Source organism: Octopus sinensis, linkage group LG1 (assembly GCF_006345805.1).
Source record: "Octopus sinensis linkage group LG1, ASM634580v1, whole genome shotgun sequence".
NCBI classification, from domain to species: Eukaryota; Metazoa; Mollusca; class Cephalopoda; order Octopoda; family Octopodidae; genus Octopus; species Octopus sinensis.
The window spans coordinates 150,077,423-150,092,422 of record NC_042997.1 but is presented as its reverse complement, the minus strand read 5'-3'; the positions used below and the strand labels follow the sequence as shown (position 1 = coordinate 150,092,422).

At 35.7% G+C, this 15,000-nt stretch overlaps 1 protein-coding gene across 2 annotated transcripts in view; it reads right to left on the bottom strand.

Annotated features, from left to right (window-relative positions):
* The window catches only part of LOC115210194 (toll-like receptor Tollo), a 306,397-nt gene that overhangs the window by 282,899 nt on the left and 8,498 nt on the right, over window positions 1-15,000 (bottom strand). Inside the window, exon 1 of one of the 2 annotated variants that reach the window (XM_036505668.1) lies at window positions 6,575-6,768. The exons of the other annotated variant lie outside the window; for it this stretch is intronic. The gene's annotated coding sequence lies outside the window, so the exon portion shown is untranslated. Of the gene's footprint in view, window positions 1-6,574; window positions 6,769-15,000 lie in introns of those variants that run through there. 2 annotated transcript variants of the gene reach the window in all.

The window sequence follows — 15,000 nt, the reverse complement described above, 5'->3', positions numbered from 1 at the left end:
TGTACATTCTTCTCCTTCCCAATTTATGCTTGTTAGATATGTTATCAACCATAGAGGAATACAAAGTATAAAAATGAAGGCCCAGCGGGAATTGAACTGGCAACTTTCAGCTTTGTAACAAAAATGCTGCCAGGTATAATCATGAAAAGTCTAGTGTACCGTTTCTATTGATGCAAAGCGCTCCGGGCAACTATCTGAATCAAACACGACGTCAACCACGACTTTCACAACATCAACAAAAAAAAAAAAAAGTAAAAAAAAAAAATATCTACTGCTACTGCTACTACTACTACTACTACTACTACTACTACTACTACTATACTGCTACGCTTGTTTCTGAAATCGTAAACAATTTATGCATTGTGAAAGAGCAAATATGTGTATATTTATACACATATACTAGTAAATATATATGTATATATATGTATGTATATATACATGTATATATATATAGCACACATATATACAAGTATATACAGGCATGTATATATGCATACGTATATGTATATAAATATAATATATATACCTATAACGCATCCATTAGAAGCGATAATACGTGTTGTGCGAGGATATGTATGTCTATAAGTCAATATATTTATATGCATATATATATATATATATATATATATATAGGTATATATATATATACTCACATGTATATATATATATATATATTTACACATCTATGATTATATATGTATAGATACACACACACACACACCTATATCCGTGTCTGTGTAAGTGCATGTGTGTGTATATATATATATATATATAGTATGTATGGATAGATGAATGTGTGGAGAGAAATAGAGCATGTATGTATATTACATTGCTGATATTCATATGCATAGAGTATACAAATAACTGTATTCATGTGTATTTTTCATAAATAAATGCATATGGGTCTCTATGTATATGTATTTATATATGATGTAATCTAAGAATCTAAGTGTACTTGTATCTGTGCACACACACACACACACACACACACATAATTACATATATATATATATATATATATGTATCTATGCGCTACTGGGTATATGTAGTATGAAAGTATGTTTATATTGTATAAGTGTATGAACCTGAACGAGGCAGGTTTCTGTAGCAAGCTGCGAAACCCTAAGTCGCTTGTAGCCGAATCAAAAATGTTTTAAGTAATAATAATAATGATAATAAAATGATAATAATAATTATATATATGTGTGTGTGTGTGTGCGTGTGTATGAGAGCGAGAGGGAAATACAAATCAATATAGGTACGTGGGATATATATATATATAATATATAGATATTATCTATATATATATATATATATATATATATATATATATATATATATATATATAGGGGCTGACTTGATTATACCCGTTTATTAAACAAAGAATGTTCTGCTGCAGATAATAAAAAGCCAGAGTTAATCGATGTTTTACACATCTAAATGTATGAATGGGAGCAGATGATGTTTATTAGACAGGTCGTGGTTTGTCTCCAGCCCCTGCACAATTTTGCATTGTCGATATGCGGGTTCAATGATCAGCTTCTCTCTAACCTTATTTGTGATGTCTGTTTATTTTTTCTTTCATAAGTAAACAAAAATTATCACTGCATATGCGCTGTATACGTATACGTGTTGATATATTGATGTATACATAAAGAATCTTAGAAAGGTATATCGTATTTATGATTAATGGTATATGCGTGTAGTGGTAACGATCTCGTACATGTGTGTGTGTGTGTGTTGATACAGTATAACTTTAAATTATTCTTTATACTCTTTATTAAACTATTTGTATATGTACCTAATTATGTATGTATATATGTAAGTATATAATATTCTTTTCTACTCTAGGCACAAGGCCCGAAATTTTTTGGTGGGGATCCAGTCGATTAGATCGACCCCAGTACGCAACTGGTCCTTAATTTATCTTCCCCGAAAGGTTGAAAGGCAAAGTCGTCCTCGGCAGAATATGAACTCACAACGCAAAGACAGACGAAATACCGCTAAGCATTTCGCCCGACGTGCTTACGTTTCTGCCAGCTCGCCGCCCTAAGTATAATAAATATATATCTGACCGATGTAATACAACACCGCTTTCGTGGGTGGGGTTGGGTGGGTCTATCTATCTATCTATCTATCTATCTATCTATCTATCTATCTATCTATCTATCTATCTATCTATCTATCTATCTATCTATCTGTCAGTTTATCTATCTATCTATCTATCTGTTAGTTTATCTATCTCTCTATCTATCTGTCTATCTATACAAAAAGATTTATACACACACACACACATCTTCTCTCGATACTTGATGGGATAGGTTTGTCTACCAAACTACGAAACTTCGTTTGGAGCTGAGTGGAACTTATTAAATGCTTTTTTTCTTTTTTCTGTCTTTGTAAATTTCTGATAGACATTGTCACACACAATCATTCACCTACATATACATGCATCCTTCTATATGTATGCATTTATGAGTTCATATATTTTCACACCCATAATTACAAATATAAAAACAAATGCATTTTCACAAATACACACACACACACACATATTTGGATGTTTTGAGTTATATATATATATGTTCGGTGTATATTCATTTTTATGTACCTATAATATTCACACACATTTTATATGTGTGTATATGTGTGTATGCATGCGTGTGTTTATGTACACATACACGTATATACGCATACACACACATTTGCGCTCATAACGATGTTTATATTTCGATACTAGTCTTAAACAAATATATGTAACATCTCACATATTCTGTTTTATCCAACGAGTCACGGAGAATGTTTTCTACATATTTATGAGCCGTATGTAGTTTATTTTGGGATTTATAAATTTGTTTGTACAAGAGTTGCTAATAGTTGTGTATTACATAAATCTTATGACACACGAGTACACACACAACAACAACAACAAAAACACCTCGATCTCTCTCTCACACACACACACACACACACACACAGATATCCAAATTCACAAACCCACATACACAGACATCCATACATAAATAAATAAATGCACACACATCTATTTTTTTGTATGTTTCAGACATGGAACTACTGTCATACTGGAGCACTCACTATCTCACTACATAAGTGAATTAGACGACAAAGGATAAAGCAATTATCTAACGAAGTTCATTAGATCATTGGTTATTCCTTTGTCGTCTAATTTTCTATTACCGCTCTGTACTCGTACAAAACTTCATTCCGATGTATAACTGAGTTCTACACCAGGTTATTCGTTTCAGAATGCCTAAGAGAAATATATACACACATGCACACACTCGCCCCCATCTATATATAACTTAGCGGTTCGGCAAAAGAGCCGATAGAATAAGTACCAACCAGGCTTACAAAGAATAAGTCCTGGGGTCGATTCGTTCGTCAAAAAGGCGGTGCTCCAGCATGGCCGCAGTCAAACGACTGAAACGGATAAAAGAATAAAGGAATAAAGGAAATACGCATACATCTATGTATGCGAGCCACGAGCGAAATTCCGTCTGGTCCCTTCACTAGTACTATCAGCCAAAGGGCACGTCAATTTTCTAAAAATCTTACCACAACACTTCCGATAATGATTCAGCTACTGGGTATCCAGACATATAAAAAAGACGTGATGGTCAAAGTTGGAATCTCTTTAATCATACCTTTACTCGATCATATATGCATAATACATACATAACATGCAGAATGCAGAAGTATATACATACACGTAATACACACATAATTTATAGGTATATATATGCATACTATATAGACATAATACATAGATATGTTATACACATAATATAATATGTAGTTTAGTACACGGACACATTGTATGCTTTCATAATGCATTCTGATATAAAGCTTATACAAATATACACACACGAGATCAGTCTATAATCAAACGTACATAGGTGTACATCTATAAAACATGCTGTGATATTGTGCTGAGCTTTGATTTTTCAGCATTCGTACATTATTGGCAACTTCTTCAACCATTAACACAGAAACAGCAAAGAGAATATCAACAATGAAATAACTGGAATATATATTGATCGATGCATGGTTTTGTATTATGTACATACACAGATTCACGAATACGCAGACGGAGATATAGACGCATACGCGCTCTCATGCACTCGAACACAGAACACTACACACATTCACATACGAATATAGGTGAACATTATGTATATATATATATATATATATATATATATATATATATATATATATATATATATATAGTGTACTCACATACACATATACGCATACAGTGGATAGAGATATACATACACTGCTTCCCTCTCACTCCTGCTCATATATATAGCGGCGAGCTGGAGAAACGTTAGCACGCACGAAATGCGTAGCGTATTCGTCTGTCGTTACGTTTGAGTTCAAATTCTCCGAGGTCGACTTTGCACTTTCATCCTTTCGGCGGTCGATAAATTAAGTACCAGTTACGCATGGGGGTCGATGTAATGACTTAATCCCTCTGTCTGTCATTGTTTGTCCCCTCTTGTGTTTGCCCCTTGTGGGTAGTGGTAGTAAAGAAATATATATATATATATATACTATATATATATACATAATAGACATATATATATTACATATATATATATATATTATGTATATATATTATTATCTATATATATATATATTCATATTATGTGCTATATTATATATATATATATATATATATATATATATATCTCATTATGTATATACATGCATATATAATATATATACATATATATATATATATATATATTATATATATATATAAGCTGCATAAAGTATAGAATATATATATATATATATAAGCTGAAAAAGTATATATATATATATATAATATATATTCCTGATGCCTGGCCTGAGAGGAAATCTCCCACTGTATAGACACCCTTTGGCATTTAAGACTATTCTTTACACTCACAGTTCAAATCATGCCGAGATCAAATCTTTTATTCTCCGGGGTCGATAAAATAAATCCCTGGTCAAGTGATGAGATCAATTTAATCTGTCGAACAATTCCTGACACATTGTGGTGGTGGTGGTGGCGGTGGTGGTGGTGGTAGTGGTGGTGGTAGTAGTAGTAGTAGTAGTAGTAGATTTTATTTATTTGTTTTCTTATAGGGTAATTCCACTGATAACCGGCAAACGAGAATGTGCCAAATAGGCATTCGTTGAAATGCTAGAAATAGCAGCCAAATATTCTACAAATCCAGCGCCAGTGTCTTTTGAGAAATGAGATATTTGACACATTAACGGATAATTTTGTTTCGGATAATATCTGATTTACAGGGGGCAATAACCATAGCGGGAACGCTTTGATCATAGATCTTCTGCGATTAATGTTAACCAAGGGCTATATATGATAAGAATGAGCAAAAACTCGTCGTTTAATATGATTTTGCTGTGTCAGCTCAACCAGCAAATAAATATAAATGTGATAGCTTTGTCAACATGCACGATAAATCATCATCATCATCATCATCATCAATACCACAATCGAGTGTGTGTGTGTGTTTAGTTGATATACAGGTTGTGTGTGTAGTAAATTAAAACATTTTCAGAGAACTTGTAAATATAAATTCGGGATATTTCGGGAGAGTGTATGTGTGTTTGTGAGTTTATAGAGCTAGGTTCCCGTGACAAGCCTACGAAACTTTAAAGTTGTATGGGGCCCGAATCTAAATGTTAGAACTAATAATATATAATAATAATATATGTATCACCGAAGGCGGCGAGGTGGCAGAATCGTTAGCACGCCAGGCATAAAGTGCTCAGCGGCATTCCTCCGTCTTTACGTTCTGAGTTCAAATTCTGCCTGGAGCACCTTCGGTTTTATCATCCTTTCGCTGTCGACAAAAGAAGTACCAGTTGAAAACTGGAATTCATGTATCCAATTTATCCCTTCCCACGATTTGTTGGCTTAGTACTTTACTAAAATGTGTTGAGTGCCTCTTTCCTTCTTTTGTCCACTCACACGTGGATATATGTATATATATATATATATAACCAATCCTGCGTGTCTGTGTGTATATTATATATATATATATATATAAAACCAATCCTGCGTGTCTGTATATATATATACACTCAATAGTTTGTCTATATATATATATATATATATACGCTCACACACATACAGCCATAACATATTTTATAGGATAAAAATTATTTTGGTAGTAAATGAGAATAAAAGCCTCTCTTCACCATCATCAGGTTCAACTAGCATATACAATCATACATGTCTGCATACACTCTCCCTATAACCTGCGTCTGCGTGTGTATGTGTATTAAATGTGTGCATTGGTAACATCTATAGAAGAAATATATGACACAAACACTTACTTGACTTTAAACTTCTCTGAGCTTATATCTTACGTGGGAAGTGGATCTTGGACTTACCCTTAAATATGCAAGTATATATGATTCTGTGTGTGTGTGTATAAGTGTTTTCCCATGAGCGTCGCATCTATGTGATATCTTATTAAGTTTGTGATTCATTCTTGTTTACTGAACAAAAGTAGTTATTTGGAAAATAGAGCTTCTGGGAAAAGTTTACCTGCGATAGACTTGTATTCTATCCAGGGAGAAACGGCGAGTCTCCCACTTGATGATGAACGCCACGGATTCCTGTAGTTAAACCATCGGCTTTATTTTATGACTGACTCGAGTGAGGCGTTCTTTTAGCCATTAATGAACTATTTACACGAATAATTCAAATTTATCTCTCGTTCAGTGGAGCTCTTACTACTACGACTTCTACAACTACTACTACTACCATCACTACTACTACCACCACCACCACAATCCCCACTCACAAACATACTACTACCACTACCACCATCGCTACCATTACCATTACTACAACTACTACTACGACTACCAACACCGCTAACAACTCCACCACTACCGCTGACACTTCCGCCGCCGCCGCCACCACTACCACTACCACACCTACTACTTCTGCTACAACTGCCACTAAATTCTGACCAATGTGGCCAAATTTATAGTTGGGTGGGGAAGAAGCAAGTTGTAGAGTTAACAAACCAGTTCCGGTCCGTGCTGTCGCTGGTTCGAATCACGCGTCTGGACTGGAGCGGTGTTGACTAATAATCAAACGACGCCGCTATGAATTCTACAAACTAATTAAATTGCTGAAATGGCTCACTACACCTAGCTGTACATCGGAACCATGTTTTTACGATTGGTTTGTTAAGAAAAGGAGAGGAAGAGTGAGAAGGAGAAAGAAGACCCGGTAGAACTCTGTGTATGTGTGTGTACATTTATTTATGTATATGTATTACTTGCGTCAGATTTGAGACTGCGGCCATGCTGGTGTACTTCCTTAAAGTCTTTAAAAGTACAAATCGGGCATAGGACATCTTTTTTTTTAAAGTTTGGTACTTATTCTATCGGGTTCTTCAAATCGAAACGCTAAGTCGTGAGGAGAAAAACAAACGAACAACGGTTGTCAAGTGGTTGTGCTGGACAACGCAAACACACTGCGCGCATATGCATATATATATGTGTGTGTGTGTGTGTGTGTGTGTGTATGGGTATATAATATATATATATTATATATATATATATATATATATGTGTGTGTGTGTGTGTGTATACATATATATATATATATATATATAGGTAAACAGTAAAAATAATTACAGACATGGACAAGAACATGAAACACCACAGAGACGACACAAGAACCACAGGACGGGACATTCGAAGCCCTCATATATATATATATATATATATATATATATATATATATATTCATATATATGCATATGTGTGTGTGTGCGTGTGTGTGTGTGCATGTGTGTGTGTGTAAGAAACATTTTGTAAGAATGGGCTGGGTCATATTTCTGTTTCCAGACTAATTGTTGTTTATATGAGGTTGGGAGCATAATATTAACCCCATATTCTGAAAAGAAAGGTCGTGCTGGCTTGCAATGCTGCTCTATATTCGAAAGACTGACCTCACAGATGGCCGAGAGAGTGAGTTTCGGTAGTTCTCTAAACTACATTCTCATGTATCTCTCTGTCTGTGAGTGTGTGTGCTTGCGCGCACTTCTCTCTCTTTCTCTCTCTCCCTCTCTCGACACACATATGCATACAATATAAGCAATTATAGTTGAGCAACTTTAATTAACAGAAATTATCTTTGTAATTGAAATATAAAAAATTGTCTTTCAACTCAAATGATGTAAGCTCACCTAACTACATTATGTAAGTTCTCCAAATCCATATTCATATACATATATATATATATATATATATATATATACATTTAATGATAATAATAACATATATATATGATATATATATAATGATAATGATTTATATAATGCATATATATATATATAAATGTAATGATAACTTATACATATATATTTATATAGTGATAATAACATATAATATATATAATAGAAGTATATATATAGTTATAATAATGAAATATATAATATATATAATAGAAGTGTATATGTATATATTATTATTATTATTATTATTATTATTAAAATATATGTATATATAGTGATAATAATAACATATTTATGATATGTATATTTATGTGTGTGTGTATGTGCGAATATCTTTTATACTCTTTTCAGCTATGCAGTCATGGTCATGCTGGAGCACCACCATAGTAATACCATATATATAGTAATAATAATAATACCATATATATTATATGTATGCATACAGAAGAGAACGAGAGAGAGAGAGAGAGAAAGAAAGAAAATGAGGGAGAAAGCAAGAGAAGTTGATAGATATATACATGTATGCAAGTGCACAAGTGTATATACTGGGGATCTTATCGATTTTTGTATGAATTCCTCTACGTACTCAAAGTGAGTGACTGCGTGTGTTTGTGTGCATGTGTGTTTTTGTGTGCATGTATATGTAGTTAAATTTTGATTATTTATTTATCTATTTATTTATTTATTTTAACCGCCGGAGCGAGAAACTGAGTTCCACAACCTCAGCAGTTACTTAAAAGGTCACATCTCTGGGAAAGTCTCCTTTCTCCTGTATCCCACACCCGTTGGCGACAGGTGGACCCTCGCCGTCATGCCCGAAGTAACGAACTGTTGGATTTGTGAGATCAAAGCTAGAACCATTTAATTTTTACTTATGTAGAACGATTCCTATTCACTCAACCATATCTGCTCACGTACATACCCCAACACAACCACGTTGTTGCTTTTCTTAGCGATTTTATCTTTGTTAAGGCCCCAGACCAAGTAAGCCCTGATCTCACAGATAGATTTGCGTAAGACACCGTCGAAAAAATATGTATTATATACATGCATTTAATAGTTCCCTGTCTGTCTAGCAGAGGCCCACATACTGCTGCATACTCAGACATGCAATGAAGATGCATTACAATGTAGCAGTTTATGCATTATTGCCTTATTTTTTCAAGCCAGTACGTTAATTGAAAGGGGTTCAAAACTCGCACTGGTTTTAGTTTGATTGTGGCGTAATATTTTATATTTTTATTGGGGCTCCTGTTTAATCCTCGATGAGTTCTGATCAAGAAGATGTATGATCAAAGATATCCTAACCGTGACCATCACGTCTATCTTCTATTTATTTATTTATTTTTTGCAGACAATATATATAGGAACTGAAAGCACCTTTCCAACGTATCATATCTTAGGGCTAAATTAGATTTTATGCGCCCTTCACTTATTTTAATTTATTTATAATATTCATTGTGTCGGGGCATAATATGAGGAAGATTTGGTTACAATTTCTAGTGGGTCGAGCAAATACTTCCTCAGTGTGTGATATAGTGTAAGTTGTGATGCTGTGTTGTGTAGAATATGACCTGGCATACTCCTAGTGAAGGTTGTGGTATGATATTGTTATGGTTGTTGGGTAAACCCAGGACAGACCTAACCAAGCAGGACTCTGATCAACAGCTATATAGCCACCATCATTTTAGTTCATTTATTTGTTTTTGTTTGTTTCTTTTTTTTTTCAATCAACGACTCCACTGTATACATGTTCTGCTTTTTAAAGACTTTGTGGGAAGAGATTTCAAGGAATTTAGCTGCTATTACTAGCAGGTTCGAGAGCGACAGCTCAGAAAATCTCTTCCGTGAGGTAGTAGTTTATTGTAATATGGGATGTGATGTAGTGTTGTGTAAGCTGGGATATACCTGCCGGGTGGTATGCAGTGTACGCGACAATATTGCTAAAGGGAGTTGCAGTTGTATTCTAGCGGGGTGAAGACAGCGGAGTCATGTAGGGTACATTGTGATTTAACTGTAACATCGATGCTAGCGGTTTGTTTAGCCCCAGATCAAATCTGAACTAGCAGGCCTATAATCAAAGGAGTTCTAGTCGTGACCATTCCACTTTTCCCCCACATAAGCATGTGAAAAATCTAATAGCTTTTTTTTTTTTTTCACTTTTAAGACGATGCGTGTAATTTCAGGGAGATATTGGTTGCTATTTCTAACACCGAATGGCTATTTTGGAGGTTGATGGGAATGTTGGACAGTGATGTAGTGTTGTTGTTGTTGTTGTTGTCAGTAGTAGTAGTAGTAGTGTTGGTGGTGGTGGTGAGGGTAGTAGTAGTAGTAGTAGTAGTGGTGGTGGTGGCATGGAGGATAGTGGTGGTTGTAGTAGTAGTGACGGTGGTGGTGTTGGAAGTAGTAGTAGTAGTAGTTGTAGTGACGGTGGTGGTGTTGGTAGTAGTAGTGGGGGTAGCAGCAGCGGCAGTGGTGTTGGTGGTGGTGGAGGTTGTAGTGATAGTGGTGATTCTACTGTTTATCTCGGTGCTGCTGCTGCTGCTGTTGCTGCTGCTTTTGCTGCTGCAGCTGATGTTAGAGCAGTTGTTGGTTGTTTATGGAGATGATGATGATGATGATTGCTGCTGTCGATTGCCGTTGTATTTTGTAAAGGTGGCGGCATTGATGGAGAGGGCTGCCGGTGTAGCTGGGAGGGATGGCGATTGCAACATTTCCGTGCTTCCACGTGGATGAATGCGTGTTACATTATTATATATGCCCGAAGGCTACAAGCCTATTTCAATATTCCACTATTTTAATAATTTCATATTAATATTAATTTAATGAAGTATAACGGGGTGTGTGTGTGGGGGTGGGATAGAAACCGTGGAAGAGAAACCGGATTAAAAGGAGTGTTCGCTTATTTCCTTATATCTTTTTAATACAAATTACATGCGAATTCGAACTTCACTTCTCACTTTCTCTCTATCGATAATATGTATGTATGTATGTATGTATGTATGTATGTATGTATGTATGTATGTATGTATGTATGCGAGTAATTGCATTTGGATCACAACGTGTTAGCGTAAAACTTCTATATTTATTATACAAATTGGATCTGCCTGTTTCATCCCGTTTGTTTTAGTCATTCCATATAGAACGGAGTTGGTATTTGGATCACTTCCGATGCTGGTTGTGGTGGAGGATGTGGTGTAGGTGTATATGTTTATCGCTGTTGTTTTTGAGACAGAGGTTCACCTTCCCAAGCTGTAATAAAAAAATCTACGATGAGAAACGTACGGTAGAGCCCGTCCCCACATTTTTCCTTTCATTTTTTAAAACATTCTTTTGTTTTCACAAATTATATTCTGAACTACATTTAAAACAGTTGAATGTAATCTGTGGAATCTGGTAGTGAGTTAGCTGCTATTTTTTGTAGGTTCATCAGCCACATACAGACTCTCTTTGGAGCAGTGGTGCTGGTGTCAGCAGTGGTGGCAGTAATGTCCCTGTGTGGTGGAGATGGTGGTAGGGTACAGCATAACTCCAGGAGCTCCCATATCGAACAGGGCCTATAGCACACGGGTGATGGAGCTAACGACAAAGTGTGACCCAAGGATCCAATTCATATCTATACCATGACTAACTGTGGACCATACTACACACATCAATCTCCAGTGCTGAATCCTAAGGGACACAGTGTCTATTCTTCTACACCTGTATGTTCCCATGGTGACCATAGCAGACCAGGTAACGTATTCCCCATCAGAGAGTAGCAATTGCTGTCCTGCGCCAGTTGCTGATAGTTTTTCACAACGGGGTGTTTGAGTTTAGTGGGACTTTCCCAATTATTTGTGTGTATGTGTTCCTTATGCCTGTCCTTAATGTGTAGGAAAGGCATTTATTTTTTATCGTGTAGCACTCAGCGGTATGATACCTGCCTTGAGGACTGTGGACGTTGAGGCTTGTTGCAGACATAAACTATGCCTCTCACATTTTCTTGTCCTTAGTATTTTGATATGTATATAAACTGAAGACATGTAGTGTGTACAAGCTGTTATCATACCATGTAAAGATTTTAGTAAGTTTTGTAGTTTGTTGAGGTATGTGGATGAGAGTCTGGAGATCAAGATGGGTAGGGACTATTATCAAACAACCTAACCCTTAATGGATCTAACGTGTTAACGTTGATGATGGTGTTTCTGTTGTCGCTAGTAGGGGTGGCTGCGCAAAGGTGTTAGTGCTGTTGTTGATGGTGGTGTTTATGATGATGATGAGGAGGAGGAGGAGGATAATGATGTTGTTGATATTCGTAACATTGGCAATAGTGTTGCTGTTGGTTCCGGTAGCGTTGTAGTGATAACGATGCACAAAGGTTTGTTTGTGCTGCTGGTGGTGTTGTTGGCGGTGATCTCCTTGATGTTGGTGGTGTTGGTACTGGTGACGACGCTAGTGGTGTTAGTAGTGTTAATGCTGGGTCTGGGAATGGTGGTGGGGGTGACAGTTTATTTTTTGTATCACAAAAAAAATTAGCCTAATAGACGGAAATCAGTTAAAAAGAAACCCTTGATATATCGATATCGGTCACGAATTTGAAATGTAAATCCCTTAAAAGTGCGTTTATTAGATCGATACAATAACGTACCTGTCATGTAATGGAGTAAAATTAATCCACTATTCCTCTCTAATAGCAAAAAAAAATGAAGCCTTATACTTACGTTGGAGGTGATTATTTGTTTGGGTGGAGAATTAGGGGAATCATTAGAGAGTCGGAAAAATTGCTGAGCGGTAGTTCTACCGCTCCCTCTGCCCTAAGTTCAAATCTCACCGAGGTCAACTCAGCTTTTTAGCCCTAGGTGGTCAATGAAAATAAAGTAGTAATGAACTAATTCCATCCCTTCAAAATTGCTGGTCTTGTACCTAAATTAAAAATAAATATTAGGATGATGAAAGAATCATTCTATCTATTTTGAGTTCAAATTTCATTGAGGTCAGTTTTGCTTTTCAGCGTTTCGAGGTCGATGAAATAAGTACCAGGTGAGCACTGGTCTCAATGATACCAACTCACTCCCACCCTACAAATTTTATGCCTTGTCCCTAGAGTAGAAACAATTTATTATTATTAAAGACAAGGGAGGCAATAGTGAGCTACAAAAAAAAAAATAGCCGTTGTGATATTTAGATAGGCCCCTTCTGTGGATCTGAGTTAAAATCCTATAAGTACTATAAAAGTAGAGAATCGGTATAACCAGCAATCTCCCTTGTTGTTCCTTCCCTCAACCTCAAATCTATAGAATTGAGGCAATGGATGAAATCATCTTAAAGTCACAATCAAAGTCGAGAACGCTTTCGCCGTTGGTCATCGCGGTCGTGGCTGTTGTCATTGTTAGAGCCTAGCAGTCAAGCAATCGTCATTGTTTACACTACGTAAGTTCAGGACGAATAGGTCTAGTTGCCACTGCCCGGTCGTTATCTGTGATTACATTACCCCCATGTGTTTTCTCGCATATAATTTTTAAAGCACGAACAAGGGATTAAAAAAAATTTGGTTCCTATTTCTAGCAGGCTCAAATTTTGCCTGGTCCGCTTTTCCATGTCTCTCCACTTTGAAAAGACGTCCAAGCAGCACAATTATACTACATACATACACGCACACACACACATACATACACACGCATACATACATACATACATACATGTGCATAACTGTGTATGTGTGCGTGTGTGTGAGTATTCGTTGACAGCAAGAGTGTACATGCAAATGTTTTAAAACGAGTGTTTTTGTACTGTGTTCGTGTGTGCGCGTGTGTATATTTTGTAAAACTTTATACATACAGTTTCCTATAACTACCTGTTTCTTTTTGCGGTTATCCAGCGTGTATACTATCTATCTATCTATCTATCTATCTATCTATCTATCTATCTATCTATCTCTCACAAACTGTGTGCGTGTGTGTATGTATATATATATATATTATATATATATATATATATATATATATATATATATATAATACAAGCACACACACAGACATATACTAACTGATGTACATACAGACAGTAATAAATACATGCAATTTATATACATATACATACATAAACACACGCACATACCACAGCATACAATTGAGTTGCATTCTTTTGGAGTCGATAAATTAAGTACCAGTTGCGTATTGGTGTCGATGTAATCGACTTGCCCCTCCCCAAGAATTTCTGGCCTTGTGCCTAGAGTAGAAAAGAATATTCCATAAGGGTGAATGTATATCAGGACGAATATATATTTCTGTTTCCAGTTGTGTGTTTGTATGCGATTATAAGCCCTAATTAATAATGTTCTAGATATACACAAGTTTACAAAGATATAGGAAAGAAGTTTTAATTGATCACAGTACTTCTAATGTTGTCGATTTGATTTGATTTTTTTTTTTTTCCAAAAAACCTATCAACAGGAATTCAAAAATAAAGTTATGAGTAGCACAATCGGATTTGGAATCGAACCGAAATGAAATAATTCTAACAAATTGCCAAACATCTTTTCCGAAGCTGACACATTCTTTAACACACGTACACACAGAAACACACACAGAGGGAGACAGAGGCAGAGAGGGGGGGTGTATTGGATAAGTTCCATACAAAACACTATCCATCTTTTAGTCATTTTGTAATTTTTCTAAAGATTCTCCCTTCCACGTTGATAGTGTGTGTGTGTGTATGAGTTAGTCGAGTACAGAGC